Source organism: Carassius gibelio, chromosome A3, assembly GCF_023724105.1.
Source record: "Carassius gibelio isolate Cgi1373 ecotype wild population from Czech Republic chromosome A3, carGib1.2-hapl.c, whole genome shotgun sequence".
Classification (NCBI taxonomy): domain Eukaryota; kingdom Metazoa; phylum Chordata; class Actinopteri; order Cypriniformes; family Cyprinidae; genus Carassius; species Carassius gibelio.
In genome coordinates, this window is record NC_068373.1 from 22103109 (window position 1) to 22123733 (window position 20625).

Genomic DNA, 20625 nt, shown 5'->3' on the forward strand with positions numbered 1-20625 from the left:
TCTTTAAAAAATTACTAACTCCAAACATTTTAACAGTAGTATGCAGTAATGTAGTATATTGCATACTAATTTAATAGTTCCCTTATATTACATATGACAAAACAATAAATAGCAGACAAATTAACTAGACAATCTTCAGACATGGGATTATTTATTTGAAAGAAAAAAATATTTGTCTTTAAAAAAGATTCCTTTAGCCCTAGGTCTGCAGAATGTTATGGTGAATGTGAGGGCAAATCAATGTAACAAATAAACAAACAAAAATTCAGCATTCTGAAAATATTGCATTTTATACATCATGTAAATATACCAATCATAATGCAAAGGCTAAGATCAAAACAATGCCATAGCAAACAAAGCAACAGGAAATGCATGCAAGTGGTGCATTCAGGTGACTCAAGTTGCATGGATCTTCAGCAATAGTGCGAAACTAAACTGAAAATTAGAAAATTATCTTTATTTAGATGTTGTACACTTTCGTTTGCATAATTAATGCTGTGATATTACACCCCCTGTAGCCTGTGAAGTTCAGAATAACACACAATATATCTATATTTGATGGCAGGCAGTTACAGAACTTGCTTGCCTTATTGCTGCTTTTGAAACCAACGGAGCATAAAAGGCAAAAGGCTTGACATTTGATATGATGTTCATAAGTGCTCCTCCGCAATTAACTTGTATCATAGCTGCAGGTGGTTTGGAAATGTGCCTCTTAACATCCATAACAATGATATCAGTCGACTTGTAATCAGTAATCAGGCCAAATTGTTCTACTAATCAATGCAATATGAAAGCATGAAGGAGTGTGATTGCGCAGAAGAGTTTAAGCAGACTGGTTTGTGAGCATGGAGTGCCTCCTGTTATCATGCTCATTCACCCTGAGACAGCTGTTAACCCAACACTACTGCAGTGAGTGAGCGTTGTCTCATGTTGAATAGTGTTACATATCTTGACTATGCTTTTCAGGAAAGGAAAGTACATAAGCATCCCATGATGAATCATAGTATGCCACTTTGGTAAAAAAAAAGAATGAAAGAGACATTGACAGGCAAAGAAGAGCGAGAGAAAGGATTACTTTATCCTGTTTATGCAATAACACCGCTGAATGCTTGATTTTGAATGGTTGACATTTGACATTTTTTTCTATATGAAGTACTTCCAGGTCTTGACCTTTTTACAGTTAAATAAAATAATTTAACAGAATTTTTTTTTTTTTTAAATAAATTATTTTTTTATTATAAATTTTTTAGTTAATTTCTTTTTCTTTTCTTTTTTTATTATACCCTTTTAGGTAGCAATGGTGGATTAAGTTATGTGGATATTTAATCTGTGACACATAAACATAAAGTTATGATAACCTGAAAAATGTCCATCGTCACTGATTACTTACAGGTCACAAGCATCTGTACTTGATTCTGTTCAGTCATGGCAAATATTTTTGTGTAATAACTGCTAAACTGTATTTGACTGTTGTACATTGCAATATACCATTGCTACTTTTGCTATACTTTCATAAGAAAGGTGAGTTAAAATAGCTAATGTTACTTCTTGTAACTAAAATGGTCTTGGATGACTTTAGTAAAACTGTTGGTTTTATAAAAGCCCAGTTTAAACCACAAACACACATATACCCGTATGTTATACAAAATGGATGTAGTGTTTCTTTGTTTTCTTAGACTGGTTGTTTTCTTCACTGTAATGGACTATTCAGTAAGCAGAAATGTGAAAATTATTAATTATATAATTAATATACAGTGATGTGGTCATTATTACAAAATAAAAAATCTTAGAGTGATACAAGACCCTTGTGCTTCACGTAAGGTGTTACCTTTGCGATAATATTTGGCTGCTTGCATGTTATCTCTTAATTATAGAACATTATGAGTTTTCCATTGTTTGACTTTGCTTAATATGCTCCTTGGTTGACTACTGTATGCGGGCAGTCCTGCATTTCCAAGGCCACCACTTCCTGTTATTTTTACCTTTGACAGTCAATTGTGATCAGCATGGCAGAATGCCGTTCTCAGGTCAGCTCCTCATCTGGGTATATCAACGGTTCGCCGTGAGACAGGATGTTGAAGGGAAATCCGTCCTTTGCGATTCTGCCAGGCCACCATTTCACTGCGATCACAGCATCCAGCCAAGCCACATTGGCATTCGGCTAATGACACCAGGCTGTCGTTTTCACGTGTGTCTGAGATTCATTGATGAGCGCAGAAGGCTGCTTCCTGAGCTTAACCTTGGAATGTGGCCATATGCTGGTGACGCACAGCCAATTCATTAAAGTCTGGCTGTCTTCCCTGCGCTCAGTGCACCAGGCGCACCTGTGTCACTCTGAAGTAGCCTGTGCTTTACTCAGTCGGACATTCCGGACAGGAGGGATGGAGCCACTCACACAGTCACTTTACATTTGCTTGTAGTTCACTTACACTGATTATCCGAGAGGATTGCGCTGACTCTTTATGCTACTAGAGTTCCTCATAGTGGAGGCACGGTTTTGCTGCATAAGCAAGAGTCCAGTGAGGATATTATACCACTGACACAATGCTGGAAAAGCAATGTCAGAAAAAGCCAAACATTTTGGATCCTTTTAGCATTGTATTAGTGGCACTTGCTAAGGGATTAGCCAATGTATGATGAAGACAATGTGTGCTCAAAAATTCCACTGTATGATAGTCAGTTATTTAAAGGGGATATCAGGTGCCCATTTTCCACAATTTGATATGTAATTTTAGGGTCTTCATGAAATGTCTGTAACATACTTTGGTTCAAATTCCTCAATATTCATGTAAAACAGCACCCTTTTCACCTTGCCAAAAACAACCCTGTTCACACTAACCTGTTTTGGTCCATGTCTCTTTAAATGCTAATGCACAGACACTATTGGAAAAGAGCTGAACTGGACGATGACATCACTGAAACATCAATGAACTCACTTTAGCTGGAAAAAAATCCCTCTGTTATTGTCTTCTTGCGTTATTGGCAAACTATTTTACAGAATGCCTTAGCATCTAAACAGTAATATGCTACTGTATAAACCACTCTGAACACTTTAGCAACTCTATAGCAACATGCTAAAATAAATTAAGACACCTCACTTCAGGAGCTGCAAATCAATGTTAGAAGCTACTCAAAACATATTAACAGCTGTCCAGGGGTGCATTTCCCAAAAGTATTGTTAACTAACTATGGAAGCAAGTTCCTTCATTACCAACATAGTTCAGTGGTTCAGTGTTTCCCAAAACATAGTTCAAACCAACATTCACAACCATGTGTGGTTAGAACTACAACTCTCGACCTGTGCTTAGAAGTACAGTTTCTTTTTAGTATGACATGAAAATAAATCATGCTCTTGGCCACAATAAGCAATCTATCAATCAGTCTCTATATAAAGCGTTAGCGTGCCCTCAATAAGTGGTGTTTTTGAAAGGAGCATGATGGAAGAATTAAATGAATTAAATATCAAATGAAGCAAAATTAATTTGTTAAAAAAAAAAGCGCTAAAGCCGAATTTTTGAGATCTCGAATCAATGAATTTAGTTGAATTGCAATGATTTTAGTAGTTATTAAAGTTATTACTCCACCACCTGTGTATGTCACTATTAACGAAGTTCCTATATTGTTGAACCACTGTGGTTCAAACGATGGAGGTGTAACCATGTTCGGAAAACAGACGTGACTTAAGATGTTAGTGTAGCGTGATTAGTGACGAATGCGGAGAGAGAACAAAACAAAATACCGGTCACAAATTACAAATACTAACCTTTTACAAAGTATTGATTTTGTTTTGGGGGTGTACTAGAACATGTTCTTATGCTTGGTGGTGTAATATTGGCATATTTATTTAACAGATTCTGACCCAGAGAATATTGAACAAGAGAATCATGTAGAACCTTTGTAAATAAAACGCTTTTTGGTCTTAACGCTCTACCGCCCCCCAAAAAACAACAAACTGTGCATATACAAACTCATGATGTCATGTAATACTGAAAATTATCTCCATAGTGAAATCCCAGATGGCCTGACAGTGACTCAGCTAAAATATTAGACAATTTTTTATATACAGAATAAAGTCATATACACCTAGGATGCTTGGAGGGTGAGTAAAACAAGCTAATTTTCATCTTTGGTTGAACTTACCTTTTAAGGCAGTGAGCACAGGTAGGCACCACTCACATCTACTGCAGAGAATGTATATCTAGTTATTTTATTTAGTTGTGACGTTAACTGAACATTACTCAAAGTTATCGCAGAAGTTTTGCTTACTCAGAAGTGTTCACAGAGCAGAAAGAAAAAGGTTATCTCTATTAACCAATCATTTTCCTGCCTGCCTTAAATACTTTAGAGGAAGCAAAGCTGTGAGCTCAGAAATGGCCGACATTAGCAAATATGTCCACCTGTATACATTTGGTACTGCTGAGAGTGCAACTGTTCACTGGTCTGTAAATTGAGATGGTGAGCTAAGTGAGATGCTGGGCTCTTTCACTCATAAGGCCAAATACAATGTGCAGTTGTCAGTTTCATCTTCAGAATGGATGTGACCAGCGCTGGCTTCTGTAGCCAGTAATTGCATTTCCCTCTTAAGTGATATATATACACAGAATGCCCGTAAGTACTCAGCATCACATCAACAAACCTAAGAGGAATCCATGATATATATGACCACAAAGGTGCACTTTAATTCCAAATCAATTATGAGTCAATTATGGGGGAATACATTCCATCCAGAACCAAACAGACATTTCTGCTGCCCTGGTGAATGTTTAAACAGTTGCTGACTGAACTAAAATACCATGACTAATATTTACAAAGTTCTTTTATTATTTCAGCACTTTTCACTCTTTTTTTCTTCTTTTGCTGAGAATGTGAAAAGGGTTTAAATGCTGTCTGTAAACAATAGTTTACCATGATTTATGGGAGTAAGTTACAGGCATAGTTCATTGAAAAATAAAGAGCAATTTTGTCCATGGGTCAAAAAATAACAGAATATACACAATCATGATAATAATAATAATAAAAGTAATTACAATGCTAGCTCCGAAAAGGACAAAATTCATGATGTCAAAATTATGAGATTCTAAATAGATAATAATTATCTGCTTAAAAGGTGTTATTAGTCATAGTAACAAGTCATAGTGAAAAAAAATAAAAAAGTCAAAATATAATTCTGTCAAGATTGTGATAAAGTACTGTAATAATTATGGCAAAAGTTTAAAATGAGCTATTATAACATGAAGTCATTATGGTCAAAAAGTAAAATATTATGAGATAGAATTACAAATATATATATATATATATATATATATATATATATATATATATATATATATGTGTGTGTGTGTGTGTGTGTGTGTGTGTGTGCGTGTGTGTGTGTGTGTGTGTATATATATATATTAAGTTTTTAAACATAACTTTTAATCTCATAGTTTCAACTCTATGTTATGAATTAAACTTTAATTTATAATTATGAATTTTTATTTAATAATTATGATTTACTATGGTATGTCATAAATTTGATTTTGTGATAATTATGATGAATCAAAGCATAATTTACATACAAATATATATACTAAAATAAATATCAAATTTGAGAATATTGGAGAATATTATCTTAATTTAGGTAATTTAGCACCCAAAGCTAATGCATTGCTTCAGAAAATAAGTCTCTGGATAAAGTCTAATTAAGTACTTAAATGCATTTATAGTGATTATGTGCTTTTTGGATGACCAGTCATTACCTGAAAAGATAAAAAATTGCCTTCCATGTTCCACAGAAAAAAGCACACAGATTTGGAATGATATGAGAATAATAACACTTTTTTTTTTCCGGGAGAACTGTCGACCCAAGTAACATTACAAACCCTGTTGATATTCCAATTTGATTTAAAAAAAAAAAAAAAAGCACCTTGTAAGACCTAGAAGTGAATGAAATGATCAATATATTCATACTTTACATTTGTTTTCTCTTTCCTACTGGGAAATTTGTCTTTAGCTTCAGCTCAGTTTTTCATTTAATAGATTAACCTGTAATGTTTCCACCACACCATCAGCCGTGGCCTCAGATTACCTCTTGTTATGGTGACAGGTAGAGGTTGAGAAGTTGTGGTGAGCTGTTAAACTTTTCAGTCCATCCGTTCTTATTGAGACAGCTCATTACCCTCTTACTATCTAATTGAAGTGTGGGTGAGCAATGACTTACAGTAGAGACTTTTGAGAGACAGTCTGCCAAAGGGAAAACCAAGGAAGGTAAATCAATATTGATAGCAACTGACTCAAATTAAAGCAGCTGACAGCAACTGCTAAACAGTCTGGGCATGGTGCTGCTGGATCACTATCACTGAGATTTTTAATAGTGGACAGTCAATATGTGCGGCATGGAAACCATGATGTGAAGCTTAGTTATTGCATGGATATGATCAAAGCCAAAAGTACCATATACTGGGGTACACTATATTTTCTTTGTATCAGGGGATCGATTTACCCATAACAGAAATCTGTTTGGAATGTGTTATAGGTGTCAATTCTTTATCTTGTCTTTTCTCTGTTAACAGTAATGAGGCGACTGAAGCTAACAGTCTTGGGTTGGGTAGAGTCCTCATCAAAACACTGTAACTGTTCAAAACAAGTTTTCAAACAAAATAGTTTTCAAACAAAATGATAGTTTAAAAGTGGTCACACTGTTAACGCTGGGTTACCAACTTTTTAAAGCATGGGGTTACAGCCTCTTTTAACAATTTCATCGCACTTTTAAAGCATATTTCATACTAAAAATGCTTTTAACCCTGTGTTTTGAAACCCTTTTAACAATGAATTTCAGTGCAAGGTATGCTTGAATGATGTGGGAATGATGTGGTACAAGTCATTTACAAGTCATGACTGATAGATTTGTCAGCAGCCCAAGGCTGGGTGAGCCTGGTCAGTACTTGGATGGGAGAACTCCTGGGAAAAACTATTTAGGAAATTGTAGGTTGTCCTCTAATTTTGATTTTCATTGTGTGTGTGTGTGTGTGTATACAATTAACATAGAATTTAACAGTTTTTAAAACAAAATATTAAACAACCTTGACCAAATATAGCTATATTTTGACCCTTAATTTGGTATTTACACCAGTTTTTAGTAAGAAATTAAGTTATCGAAAATACATTTTGGGGCTTTTTAAAAATAGGTTTAACATCCCATCCAGAAATCTGTAGTGATGTGTATCTGCATGTTACTACTAAATGCAAATAATGATAGATACTTTTCACAGAGTAAACAAGCTGTTTTGGATGCTATTTGTATTTGGCACAAATTTTTTTTCACTTGTTTAAATGTCCAATGCCAAAATGAAAAGAGTGAAGAAGAGTATTCACATTTCTATTTGATGCATTTGCCAAACTCTTTGTGTGATTTGCATTCCATTGATGGTATACATTTTTATCAGTTCAAACTTCCCTGAGAACTGAACCCATGACCTTTGGTAGCTTTGGTAACATTATGTTGTTTGAGATGCAGGAGTAACAGGAGCTAAAGCAAATATACATAATAGTGTTTTCACAGATATACACAGAATTATTTAAACAGGTTGCATGTGCGTTACAAGCTGTATTTGCCCAAATTTTCTGACATAAAAAATATGCAAATAACCATTTTATAATATGTTTGTCCAGAGTTTAAGACTAAACTATGTTAAAAACTCTGACCATAAAATTCTGATATAGTGTGCGGACCAGTAGATTTAAGATGAAATACCAAGAACCAGAGAAATTAGTTAATTTATTTGTTGCACTTTTGGCTGTAATTTTATGAGATGAACATTGTGGGATATACTTTGAAAGAAATTCCACTCAAGAACTGCTTGTACATTTTCTTTAGTTAATACTACTACTACTACTACTACTACTACTAAAACTACTACTCATAATAAGATATTTGTTTTATTTGCAACTCCAAAACATTTTATACTTTATAGATCAGTTTTCAGTGTAGCGGAAGTGAAAAGTTGTCAATGTATGATGCTTGACAGATGGATGTGGAATCTGCCAACACATCTGATCCAGCTGTTGATGAACTTTCCATCTCTGACGCACAAATGCTCTCCACTTCATCATGCCAGGCAATGTGTTTTGGACCCTCTACACTCCAAACATCCAAGCTTGAAGGAAAGATAGCCCGCATCTGTTAACACCTTGCTGGACCTGTCAGTGTTGATAAAGGGTCTGTTTAACCATTAAACATCTATGGCTGAGAGGAGAATGATGGATGGGGATTTGTTTGTGCCCCAGTGGGCATGGGCATCCTAACAGTGACATTGCAGGCACTGCATATTTCATCTCGACACCAAAACATTCCGTGTAGCACAAGCCTGAAGGGCACTTCTTAATGTTGAACTTGGGGACTAATACTGCAAGTCTTTCTCATGGCAATTAACAGCCCTACTTGAGATGCTGCACTCATTTTATAAAGGTATTTTTTTTTTTTTTTTTTTTTTTTTTTTACGTTTCTTGTTAGCCAGCTAGCTTATTTTTGATGAGTCTTGCAGCTTCATTTAAAACACCGGCTGGCTTTTAAAAAGCCCTTCGTGTTCAAAGTGTGCAACACCACAAGATTTCCCAAAGGAAAAAGCATGCTCTAATTCATAGTAGGCCGTGCATTATATTATTTCTGGGTGGTAAAATGGATACACATGGAATTTGCTGAAGCACATGACATACGGGCCTGTTTATATGTGCTGTGCTGCTGTGTCTTGTTTCTTTCTCTTGGGCCAGATACGTCTCAGGTAGTGACCCATAAATCTTCTGGAGATTCCAAATTAGGGAAGTTCATATTGTCAGTTTGTTCTAGGATTCAGAAGTGTGCATGACTCAGAAACACTGCTTTGAGTGGTGAGTGGATTCTAACTTAACCACCTGATTGGCCATTGTATTCATGAAATCAATAGAAATGTCTGTGATTGGCTACAATGCACAGTGCTGCAGAAACCTATGCTTTCTCCTGCGGAACAGGCTGTACGTCACAACAGGTTGACATGTTATTAAAAAAAATAAAAATAAATAATAACTAGATAAGATGTGCACTAAGTGAGTTCTGCTGTAAATTTTTATGTCTGATAAAAAAAAAAAAAAAAAAAAAAAAAAAAAACATGTTCTTCAAAGCAGAGAGAAGGTTTCAGTGTGTTTTCATTTTGTCATCTTAATTTGTCAATTATTAGAGCGTGGGACTATTTATTTAATTATTTTTATTTATATTATTTTAGAAAATTTTTCTTTGTGCTCAAAATAGCTGCATGTGCATGATAATTTGACTGTGTCAATTCAGGTTCTGTTGTTGCTGTGTTGTTCTGTATCCTGCTGTTTTTATGTAAAAAAATCTTTTGTAAACTCAGTCATAGTGAAAGTGAAATTCAGCCAAGTATGGTGACCCATACTCAGAATTTGTGCTCTGGCTTTAACCCATCCAAAGTGCACACACACAGAGTAGTGAACACACACACACACACACACACACACTGTGAGCACACACCCGGAGCAGTGGGCAGCCATTTATGCTGCGGCGCTCGAGGAGCAGTTGTGGGTTCGGTGCCTTGCTCAAGGGCACCTAAGTCATGGTTTTAAGGTGGAGAGAGAACTGTACATGCACCACCCCCACCCACACTTCCTGCCGGCCCAAGACTCGAACTCACAACCCTTCGATTGTGAGTCTGACTCTCTAACCATTAGGCCACGATCGTGTTTAGCTTATCACCTTCTCACTTGCACACAAAGCCATTTGAATTTCACCTAGGATCAGCTGTGTTCATTTTGATTAGTTCAGCATGGAAAGAGCTTTCCTGGAGCATTTCAGTCCTTGGCAGTGTAGCTGAAGCAAACGATCACCTATGGGTTGCAAGGCACTGTTCAAAAATCCTATTATCTAGAAGATTATTTAGAAGTAGAATGTATTTGGTACAACACAGACCCTCCCTTGATTAGGACATCGCTCCAAAATGGCTGAATGAGCCAGGAGTACAATTGTCAGAGAGAGACCCACAGCATTGTTGGCAGACTTTCATGTTCAGGAGACCACCCATTTCGACACTTTCCTGCATAGATCGGTTGCAGCACATAAACAGTGGAGTTTATCCCATTTGAAATGAGGAGAGCATATCCACTACATGACCCTGGGCCATGATGGAAATTGATAGTTTATGGCGGAACAGAAGGTCACACCCTCAGATGCTAGTTTTAGAATGGGAGGACAACCTCAGGGGGTAATTTACAAAAAGACAGATGGCAGGCCAGCTGCTTAATCACTTCCTCTGAGGGAATATCGGCAGGTTTGACAGGTGTCATTGCACAGCAGGCGCTCCTGGAGTGTCACAGTCTTTTTCCAGGTCCTATAATGCAAACCTTTTTGATCATTCCATAATCACGAACATTGCAAATACAATGTAATAACACTAGAAAAGCCAGATGCAGAAAAGATGACATGACAGCATGACAAGCACTCTATATTTGTATCACTAGTCACCCTATATGATGCAGCATTTCTTAAACAGTGTTATTTGTTTTAGCAGAATTGAATGTCAAGCAGTTGACAGATCCATTAAAGATTTATTTCAGTGGTATCTCACTTTTTACTTTGTATACCTTTATTACATTTTGCAGCCAGAAGATTTCTTTAGGATGAAGTCTTTGTCATTTGTGCAAAATGTGAAGGCTATGGTTTTAAGCATACCAGTCAGAGGAGACTTGCTTTAAAAAAAAAAAAAAAAACTTGTATTCTTTGTATCATAAGCATGTATTCCCTGTTTAATGCAGATAACGTCTCCGTCCATTTTGCATTATTCATATAAACAAAAGCAGCTGGCATGAATTATAAAATGTTGCTGCTATTTAATCTTCAGTTTTTTTAATATTCAAAATCTCTTTCAGAAGTTCTTCAAAACCATCTTATACCACTATGTGACTCCAGATCAGAAAGCAGCACGACACAATCCCATCCGGACACCTATCTCTGATCCATCTACACAGAGATGGTACTTAATATAATTAAGAATTTGAAAATCTCTAAAATTAATCAATTCTAGCACACACATATCCATAGTAGGCTTTCAGGGACTTATTAGTTGTCTTGTCAAGGGATGTGCCTGACAGTTGACTAGCTAAATGAGATAATTAAACCTCAGGGTGTAACTGATGAAAGCACGGGTGTGGAAACAATCTGAAAAGTAGAGGAGACACATTATTGGTCTGCCTCATGAATATTAATTCGCTGATGTAACATTCACCAAGTAATCCTAAATGATTAGCTGTGAGGCAGTTATGTGGGCACTGGCCTTATTAGGATTACCACTAACCACTTGTTTATTTCTAAAAGATTTCTGAATGTTTGATGCCCCCCTGTGTAAAATCTAGGGCTACCCCATCATTTTTCGTTGACTAGAAGAAGCTTGGTCAACCAAAATTTGATTAGTCACTAAAAAAAAATCCACAGGAAGTGGTGAGGTCATGCAGTCTGTAATGGACAGATCATTAATGGCTGGATTTTGTGGTAATACATTGCATCATTCATCGACCTCAGATATGTCTTATCTTCTGAAATATGTTAGTAGTAGCAACTTTGCATGGCCACTCAATCTAATGTTAACCTAGAAAAATGTGTGCTATTCAAGTGTTTGTGCAGAGTGTGAAAGCTGAACAGTAGCGCACTCACAGCATGATAGATGGAGGCACCGGTGCAGTCACTTGCTCTTTTAAATACTCAGTCATTTTGGTAATAAAGATAAGAGTAATACATCTTTCAAATCTGTAAAGCCTCTACATTCATGTGTGCACTCTCTATAACAACAATACATTGCTCTTTTGTAAAATAATGAAAGCAAACAGGATGCGCTTTCTGCCGTCTCGGCCTCTTTGAACCTGAGTGCAAAACGAGATATCATATTGTTCACAAGTACAGTATGAAGTGCCAAAAGGCTCAGTACTAGGACCATTGGTTTTAACACTTTACATGTTACCCTTAGGAGAGATATCATCAGGAAACATTGTGTTAGCTTTCACTGTTACGCTGATGATACTCAATTCTATATTTCTTTGTAACCCAATGATACATACAAATTAGCAAAAATAACAGAATGCATAGTTGATGACTAGTAATTTCCTACAGCTAAATTATGAAAAAAAAAAGAAAAAGAGAAAAAAAAGCGGTGTTAATTATTTAAAAGTGGTTGATTTTTATAACTTTAAATTAATCACAATTGTCTCCATCAAGAATAATCACCCTCCAGGATATAATTTTTACAGTAACAATAATATTCCTTAGCTGCTGCCATATTGTGTTTTTAGTATTATCAGAATGAAAAACACTAAACAGTGCACAGACCTGAACTGGAGATAGATGTGTAATTTTACATGCATAATTAGAGGACATGATTATGTCCCATTAATATGTTGAGCAAGACAGAGTCCTGTCGTGTGGTATTGATTGTGAGGGATTCTTATTATCTGGCTGAATTAATGTGCTGTCTTGCTGACTTTTGATCTTGTTTTATGTTTTTAATTGCATGTCAAGGGAGAGTTGACAGTTATAGGCAACAAGAAAACGAAAATCCATTTCTCTTGAGGTGACACACATTGTTTACAAGGACACAACAGCAGCATGTGTCAGGAAACAGTTGTCGTAGTTTTTCTCATGGCTGACATAATTGGGGCGTGTGAGGTGTTAATGTGTGAGGTTTAAAATTAAGAACAGAATAATTTTCAGCAATTTTCATTAGATTCTGCAAAATTTAGCAGGAAGCAATTTTACTTTTCTTTGTGTCTGTGTTTTTGGAACAGGGATTTTACGATAGCATCAGCAGAATAATTTACTTTCATGATGCATGTTTTTGCTGGATGATGACAAAAATGGGAAAATTGTCCATCAGCTTTGTAGTAGCTGCTATGACCTGTTTTATATACCATGAAACAACATGAAAACACTGAGCACATTAAGAAAAAAAAAAGCATTCCATAGCCTGTTCAAAATGTTTCTGAATACTAAATATATTAAAATAGAAAACAGTTTATTTAAACTATAATATTATTTCATAATATTGTAGTTTTTACTGTATTTTCCATCAAATAAATGCATCATTGGTTATGTATAGCTATTGTATGAATTAATTGCATTTTTAATAATAATACCACTTACTCATAGCTGTCATTTATAAAAATCTGAATGCATGAGATTTAAGTTTTAGATCAAGAAATATTTCACGTCTTTGCTGTTCATCAAGAAAGCAGTTAACCTTGCAAATCTAACCACTGGATCATAACACTTTTTTCCCCTGTCTGTCCTTATTAAGCATATATACCAGAGTAACGACAGAATCAATACCTGCAATTGCCAGGGAACTGATAATATTTTAACACTGTTTCACTTGGGCTATCCTTTTAAATACATTATAGCATGCTGAATCCAGTGCTCCTCGCTGTAGTTGTAGTTGACTGATGAGCCTTGACAGATTTGGACAAACAGCTGTCCCTGGTGACATATAGTCAGAGGTCAGACACTGTTCAACAAACAGAGGCTAGACTTCAAAGAGTGTGACAGTTCCAGCGTTACCTGTCATCTTGCCCCACACAGCCATCAATTAGGTTCCAAGAGAAGCTTCTGGGAAGTGTTGCACACCAGAAGCACCCAGGTAGGTGATAAGGTGATGTGATTACATTATTCTGCTACTTAAATGTTCACAAAATGTGTAAAAGAGATTACGTACACATGCAGACTGTGGAGAGAAACCTGAAATACATCTCGGTGTAAATAGCTTATATTTTAAAATGTAATTTATACCTGTGATGGCAACATTTTCAGCACAATTACTCTAATATTCAGTGTCACATGATCCTTCAGAAATCATTCTGAATCAATTCTGATTTGGTGCACACTGTAAAAAATTTCTTGTTGTTTTTACAAAAACTTTTTGGCAGCTGTGGTTGCCAGAATAATTTTGTAAAAATACAGAAAACTGTAAACACATTTACGTCAAAAACTGTTAATTTTACAATATAAAGCTGTAATTTACAAACAAGAAAATGTGAATATAAACCAGTAAATTCAACAACACACAAAATTAAATTTGTTTTGTACCTTGAAAATACTGACAACCACCATAATAATAAAGATGGTACTGTATAAGAGAAAGCCACATGAAGTATCAAAGCTCATCACAAGTAGCTACACCACAAGCAGAAGTATATATTAACATATAGAAGGTGCACATTTATGGAAACACAAAACACCATCATGGTAACACACGTGATACTTAAATAATGCAAAAAACTTTCATTAAGCAACAGAAGATGTAACATAAAGCTCAAATGTACATAACTGATAACAAGAACTATTTAAAAACATGATTATTTAAACAAAATACTTTCAAACGTGGAGTGTCACGCAGGGAATTCTGGGAATATCAGTTTACAGTTTTAGACTGTAAATTATACATTGATTTGTTCTTTTTTTTACTTCTAAAAGCTGTATAATTAACAGAATTTTACTGTAAATTTACATTAAATGCTTTGTTAGATCTTTTACAGTTTTTCCCTGTATATAGTACGGGAACTTACTGTTAACCTATTATCAGTTTTTTTCCGTAGCGTTTTTACAAAATTTTACAGTTAAAATTACACTTATTTTTTACAGTGCACAAGAATAATTTCTTATAATTATCAATGTTGAACACAGTTGTGCTGATTAATATCTTAGACACTTTTTTCAGGATTCTTTGATATATGGAAAGTTTTAATGTTTGAAATTTGTTTGAAATTTGTTTGAAATATATTTACCATGTATTTATGTAATCTATAATACATTTTAGTGTTGCCACAGTTCTGTTCACCTTCTTCACTCCTTTTCATTGATCATCATCTTTCTGATAATATAACACCATTCAGTATTTTTTCATCACTAATAATAATCTTTGAACACTGGGAGCACATTCTAAATTCTTGCTGTTCTAAATCTTGACATATGATAATTTAACACAGCACAGTCATGTTATTTTTGAGTTGTACCTTCCTTCTACAGTATTCATGTGACATGTTGAAGATACACTAGGATCCATGAGCAGATAAGTCTTTAATGGGCAAAAAGGAGCATAATAGAAAGAAAACAGGTGAGTATTGAAAACTAAAACACAAGGAAAATAAAAAAAAAGAGAAGAATGCTCAGAATTGCAATAGTAGTAATGGCAAGAAATCATTCAAAATATTTTCTAGCTGGATTAATTCATTCTTAGCCATTTCCCAGTGTCTACAAAATAAAAGGCCAATGTATGGAAAAGAAAGGTGGAAAAATAGGTCAGCGGAATGATGTATTCATGTATATTAATAAAGAATGGAATGACTTTAATATTCAAGGCATGGAATAGTATTTTATGATAAGAAGCACAAGTCATGACTCAATACATTTATACTGTACGAAAGAGTTTGAGTGAGACTTTAATTGAATATGCTGATGATTCTGACGCAGTGATAAGCAACGGGAGGAAATTCTTAATGCGTTTGCGAATTGAGGCTTCAGAGTATTCAGAAGTGGTGCGTAGGAGCCTCTTGTATAGGTTAATGGATGGCATTTTTCAGTCAAGAGAAATGTCTATTCACAGATTAGACAATTTAAATGATTTCAACCCTGGAACCCTTATTTGCATAGGCATTACATGCAACTTATGAAATCCAATTATCAAAGTAGAAGTATAAAATTTGCACATTTTCTCTATAATTAGTGTGTTCTGAAATACAAAGTGTTGGGCTCTGTCTCTGGAGTGAGGAGGTTAAAGACCTTTTAGCACTATTGCGTTTTCTATCCATATCTGTGATTTTCAAGTGGATTTAGTGCCGCCTTTTTCATTGGGGGACTTACCATCATCTTCCCTCACATCTCCCAGGACAGTTTTCACAAATTCTCCCCTTTAATCGATTAATTAGGAATTCTAACCCTGGAAATTGATGAGGATCAGTCAATGATTCATTCATAGTGGTAGTCTCCCTCCCTCCCTCCATTTCAAGGTCATGAATGTTTGCTGGACAAATGAACCTCAACACAATAGGTTCCAGTTTCAGGGATTGTCATACACTGAAGTATTTCCATTTCACAGCTGATTTCCTCAGATCACCTCGGAGAGATTGCCAGCTTGTTCACCCCCAACTGTCCTCTGCATTTTCTGAGAGGGAGTCAAAACGGTGGCCAGCCTGGATGGCAAATTTGCACTGCTTAATATCGTCTTCAAATTAGGACCACCAATTTAGCTACACACCCGCCTGCACTCAACTACTTCCACTCTCACGATTCCTCAGCTGAGGCCTTTTGCTATCAAGCAATTGTATGTAATTTTCCAATGATCAAGGTAGTAATCACACAAACAGGCCTGATCTATGAGGAGATCTATATGTCTGCTGAAGCCACTGTGTTGTCCTCGACGCAGAAAATGGAGTGAAAGCCCAACTCACCCCCCACCCCCCGTGCAGACAGAGGAGCTTGTTTTCACTCAGCAGGGGTGGCAGCTCCTCGCAGTGAACAGGAATTTGTCTACAGTCAGTGGGGGTGTTGTTGAAGCACAATCACTGGCAAACAGAAGTTTTGACTACCTGCTCCCCAGGTAGTTGCTCACCAGTCGAGAGATATAGGAGCTCAGCCCGGCTCTCTTCAAAGCTCACACGGATGTACAGTAGTTGAGAAATTAGGAAATTGTTCATCACTGCTTTTTCTGTCTTTTTTTTTTTTTTGTCAGAATTGTGGCTTTAGAAGCTGCTTTTGTCAAAAAAACAAAAAAACAAAACAGCTCATTCGTTGAGCTGAATGGGGAAAACAGTGATTTCACAAAAAGACACTTGACTCTCTAAAGACTTAGGCGGATAAGTGACTCGTGTATCTCACGCACCTGGTAAAAGGAACATTTCAACAGGGAAGGGGATGTGGCAAGTGTGAAGTTGTATTAAGAATGGCAGCTGCTGTGACAAGAGAGGCTTGTTGAGGGCAAAATAAACAGCTGGTGGTGTAAACAGGGAAAAAGAAAAGGAAAAGTATCCCAATTAAAGTTTGTATGCAGAAAACACCGGAATTATGTAACAGAGGATGGACTTATGGCATGACCGTTGACTGAATCTTACATGATGTTGTTATATCTGTCAAGCAGGACTGTCAGGGGACAACAGATCAGCTCTGAGTCTAATGCCTTCTGACAATTTTGCTACATCTCTTCATTTGCTCTGGTGCTGAGCATATGTCAGCTGTCCCACAGCGGCAGTGGACAAGAACACTTGGGCATGTCAGGGCCATTTTTCATTTAAGACCATGAAAAATTTAAGATCAAAGAAACCTGGATCTACAGGTATGATTTAGGTGAATACATAGATATTAACATGACTAAATGATTTATTAGCATGTAGCTCAGCTGCTAAAAATGAATGTAGCTTATTTACAAGCTACTTTTGTCAGCAAGTAATGCTCAATAATTGCACATAATGTAACTGTCCTCTATTATGTGTGAGCATAAGTCCAGTAAAACATGTTTACATTATCCAAATGGTTTCATTTACCTGGTCAAATAATAATAATAACAATAAATAATAATAATAATACTATTTTTAGTTCCTACTAACAAATCTTTGTTTTCCTGGGATTTTTCTTCTTCTCATTATATTTATTGAATTTATGACAATTTATTTTAAATTTCTTGTCACAGAGATCCTCCTGTAGTTCCCCTTCAGGAACTCGAGCTGCTTCCAAAGACACTTTGGAAAGGCTCCCAGCGTGACCATGCTCTGAATCATATGTGTAATCAGTCCAATGGAAGGGCGGATGATGTAGTGACCAGGAAGCTATAAAAGCATGTCAGATGGAACCGGCATCAGTGAAGCACTCAGTGTTGTGTCAGTCAAATATCTGTTGTGAGTCTTATTTGGTGTTGTCTGTCAGAAAAGAATGATACAAGAACAATGTCCAAGGCCACAGAGAAAACAAAGCATAAGGGTGAAAGTGAGCAGTGTTTCAGGCTGTGTGTTCCTCCCTGCCCTCGCTATATTATGAGTGGAGATACATACAGTTTGTGCATTGTTTACTTGGGGGTGAGCATGCAGCATTGGCTCTCGAGGGGGCTGATTGCCCACAATGTGAACAAATGTACAAAAGTAAACCATCTTAGAGCTTGCCCTTGAATACAGTACCTGTATAGTTTTGTAATCGATGAGTATGTGATGATCTATGGTGTTGAACGCAGCACTAAGATCAAGTAAAACTAGCAATGAGATGCAGCCTTGATCTGACGCAAGAAGCAAGTAATTTGTAATTTTATCAAGTGCACTTTCTGTATGGTGGGGCCTGAAATTCTTCATACAGATCATGTTTTTGCAGGAAGGAGCTCAATTGAGCAGACACAACTTTTTCTAAAATTTTTGACGTAAATGGAAGATTTGAAATAGGCCTATAATTTGCCAGTTTACTAGGATCTAGTTTTGGTTTCTTAATAAGAGGCTTAATAACCACCAGGTGCTTGAAGGGACTAGACAGCCAGGCATCCTGGCCCGATGGCCATGTAATGGGGTGTGGTTCTGGTGGCACGGGAGTCCCTCTACGCAACAATCCTGGACCCACGAAGACACCAGAATGCATGCACAGGGATGAGACCGGTCCCCAGAGGAGAGGCGAGCTCGGCATTGAAACAGAAGCGGTGATGAGGCTCTGTTTGCGTCAGGTGAGCCTCATCACACACCGCCGGCCTGGGTATTTCAGCTCCCCTCCTCTCTCACACACCCACTCCTGTTGGGAGCCTGGTGAAGGGCGGCGATTAAGGGACGAGGTGATGATGATAATTGGGGGGGGAGGCAGCCGACTCACCACATTATATTGAAAAATTGTAATGTAGCCATTCTTTCCACTGTTTTCTCTTGCCTAATAAAGAATGGCTAATAAATAATGTATTTGTTAAGCATTATCTCAAGAAGAGAAAACAGTCCCTCCATTCTCTTCTTGCTCTCCTGTGCTCTTCTCTCCTCTGTTTCTCTCTCCTAAGCTCTTCTCTCTTCTCTCTCTGGAATTTGATATCCTCCCTCCACCAGCTTCCACTCACCTCACCTGTCCCAGGACACTTGCAATCCTAAGGCAGAGCAAATAAACCATGCCTGTTAACAAAAACAGCACAATGAATTTCAGCAAAAAATTTGTCTATGAACTTGCTTACTTGGTATGTTTAAGTCTTTCCCCAAAATAGTTCTAAAACAAGAGAAAATGGATACACAAAATATAAAAAAGGTTTGACATCTTAACATTAGAAAATAAGACTATTGCCTTAAATAGTTGTTGTCTTATTGTTTGTGGGCTTTTTTTTTGGTTTAGTTTTTTTGTTTTTTTTTGTTTTTACCCTGGATTTTTACACTTGTTTTGCTAGGTATTTGAGTAAATGAAAACACAATATTTACATTTCATTGTGAATTCCCCCATAGAACTGTCATCCTCCATGTTTTTTTTAAATATAAATTCCATCCTCATCTAAACATAAGAATTTCTGGGATATGGTGGCGTGCGAAGTATCCATCAGATGTGCACTTAATTTTTCTGGGAAACAGAGGGTACATTTGAAGTTACTTTTAAATTATGCCAACCTTCGTCGCACTGCGGTGATGCAGTCTGCCTTGGAATAGGGTCTTTGGAGGGTCCATCCTGAGTTGGGACAGCTTACGTTGTGACGCTGTGACATAATCACACTTCAAATGCGCTCTTGAAAACCTTCAAAAACTTTGCATTGGTGTTGTTGATACAGGAAGGCTCTATATATGTTTCACAAACACAGTTTATTTGCGGTCTCTTTCCAAGAGTTTTTAATGAGACTGCATGATAGGAAAGCACTACTTTGACTTAGTTTTGCCTCATCTGGCTCGGCAAAAAACTAATGCACGTCTAGATGAGGTGAAACACTGATGTGCAGAATCCCGATTAATTGTGATTCAAAGTGGCCCGCTGCTGCTTAAATCTTTGAATCTGAAGGTTTTAAAGCCAGTAAACGGAGTCGATGTACCCTGATGCTGTAGATCACAGGTGGTTGATTTGGAGGGTTGATAAGGTACCTCATCACACTTGATGGCAAAGCAAGCGTAAAATGAACGGTACACCCAGTGTCACAAGGGCATTTCAGAGAGGCAGTCATGTGCATTGGCGTTTGTCTCTTTTTATCTGTAAGATAAGAAGAATTGTGATGGTGGAGATGGGACGGTTTTATCTTTAAGTATCAATACCTTCTATACTGATGTTGTGAGAGAAGCACTTGAAGATCAGAAGTTTTAATTTGTTTATATAGCATGAACATGTTATGTTACTGTATGTGAAATGTTACGTCTATCATAAGCTCTGCAGCTGCCCTAAGTAAAAAAAAAAAAAATAATAATAATAATAAAAATCATAAAATAACAAAATAATAATAAAAACACATTGTTTTTCACATAACTTACCCTTATTCCACACCGCTCTTGTCCCTTCTCTGAGAAACACACTGATCATTTCCTGTTTTTATGAAGCCCCTCCCTCAGAAATAGGTAATGGGTTCTGATTTGTTTAGCTAACCCAGTGTGTTTTGATTGGCTAAACCACCTCTAGGTTGATCTAAACATCCCGCCCCTTACCTCAGTGGC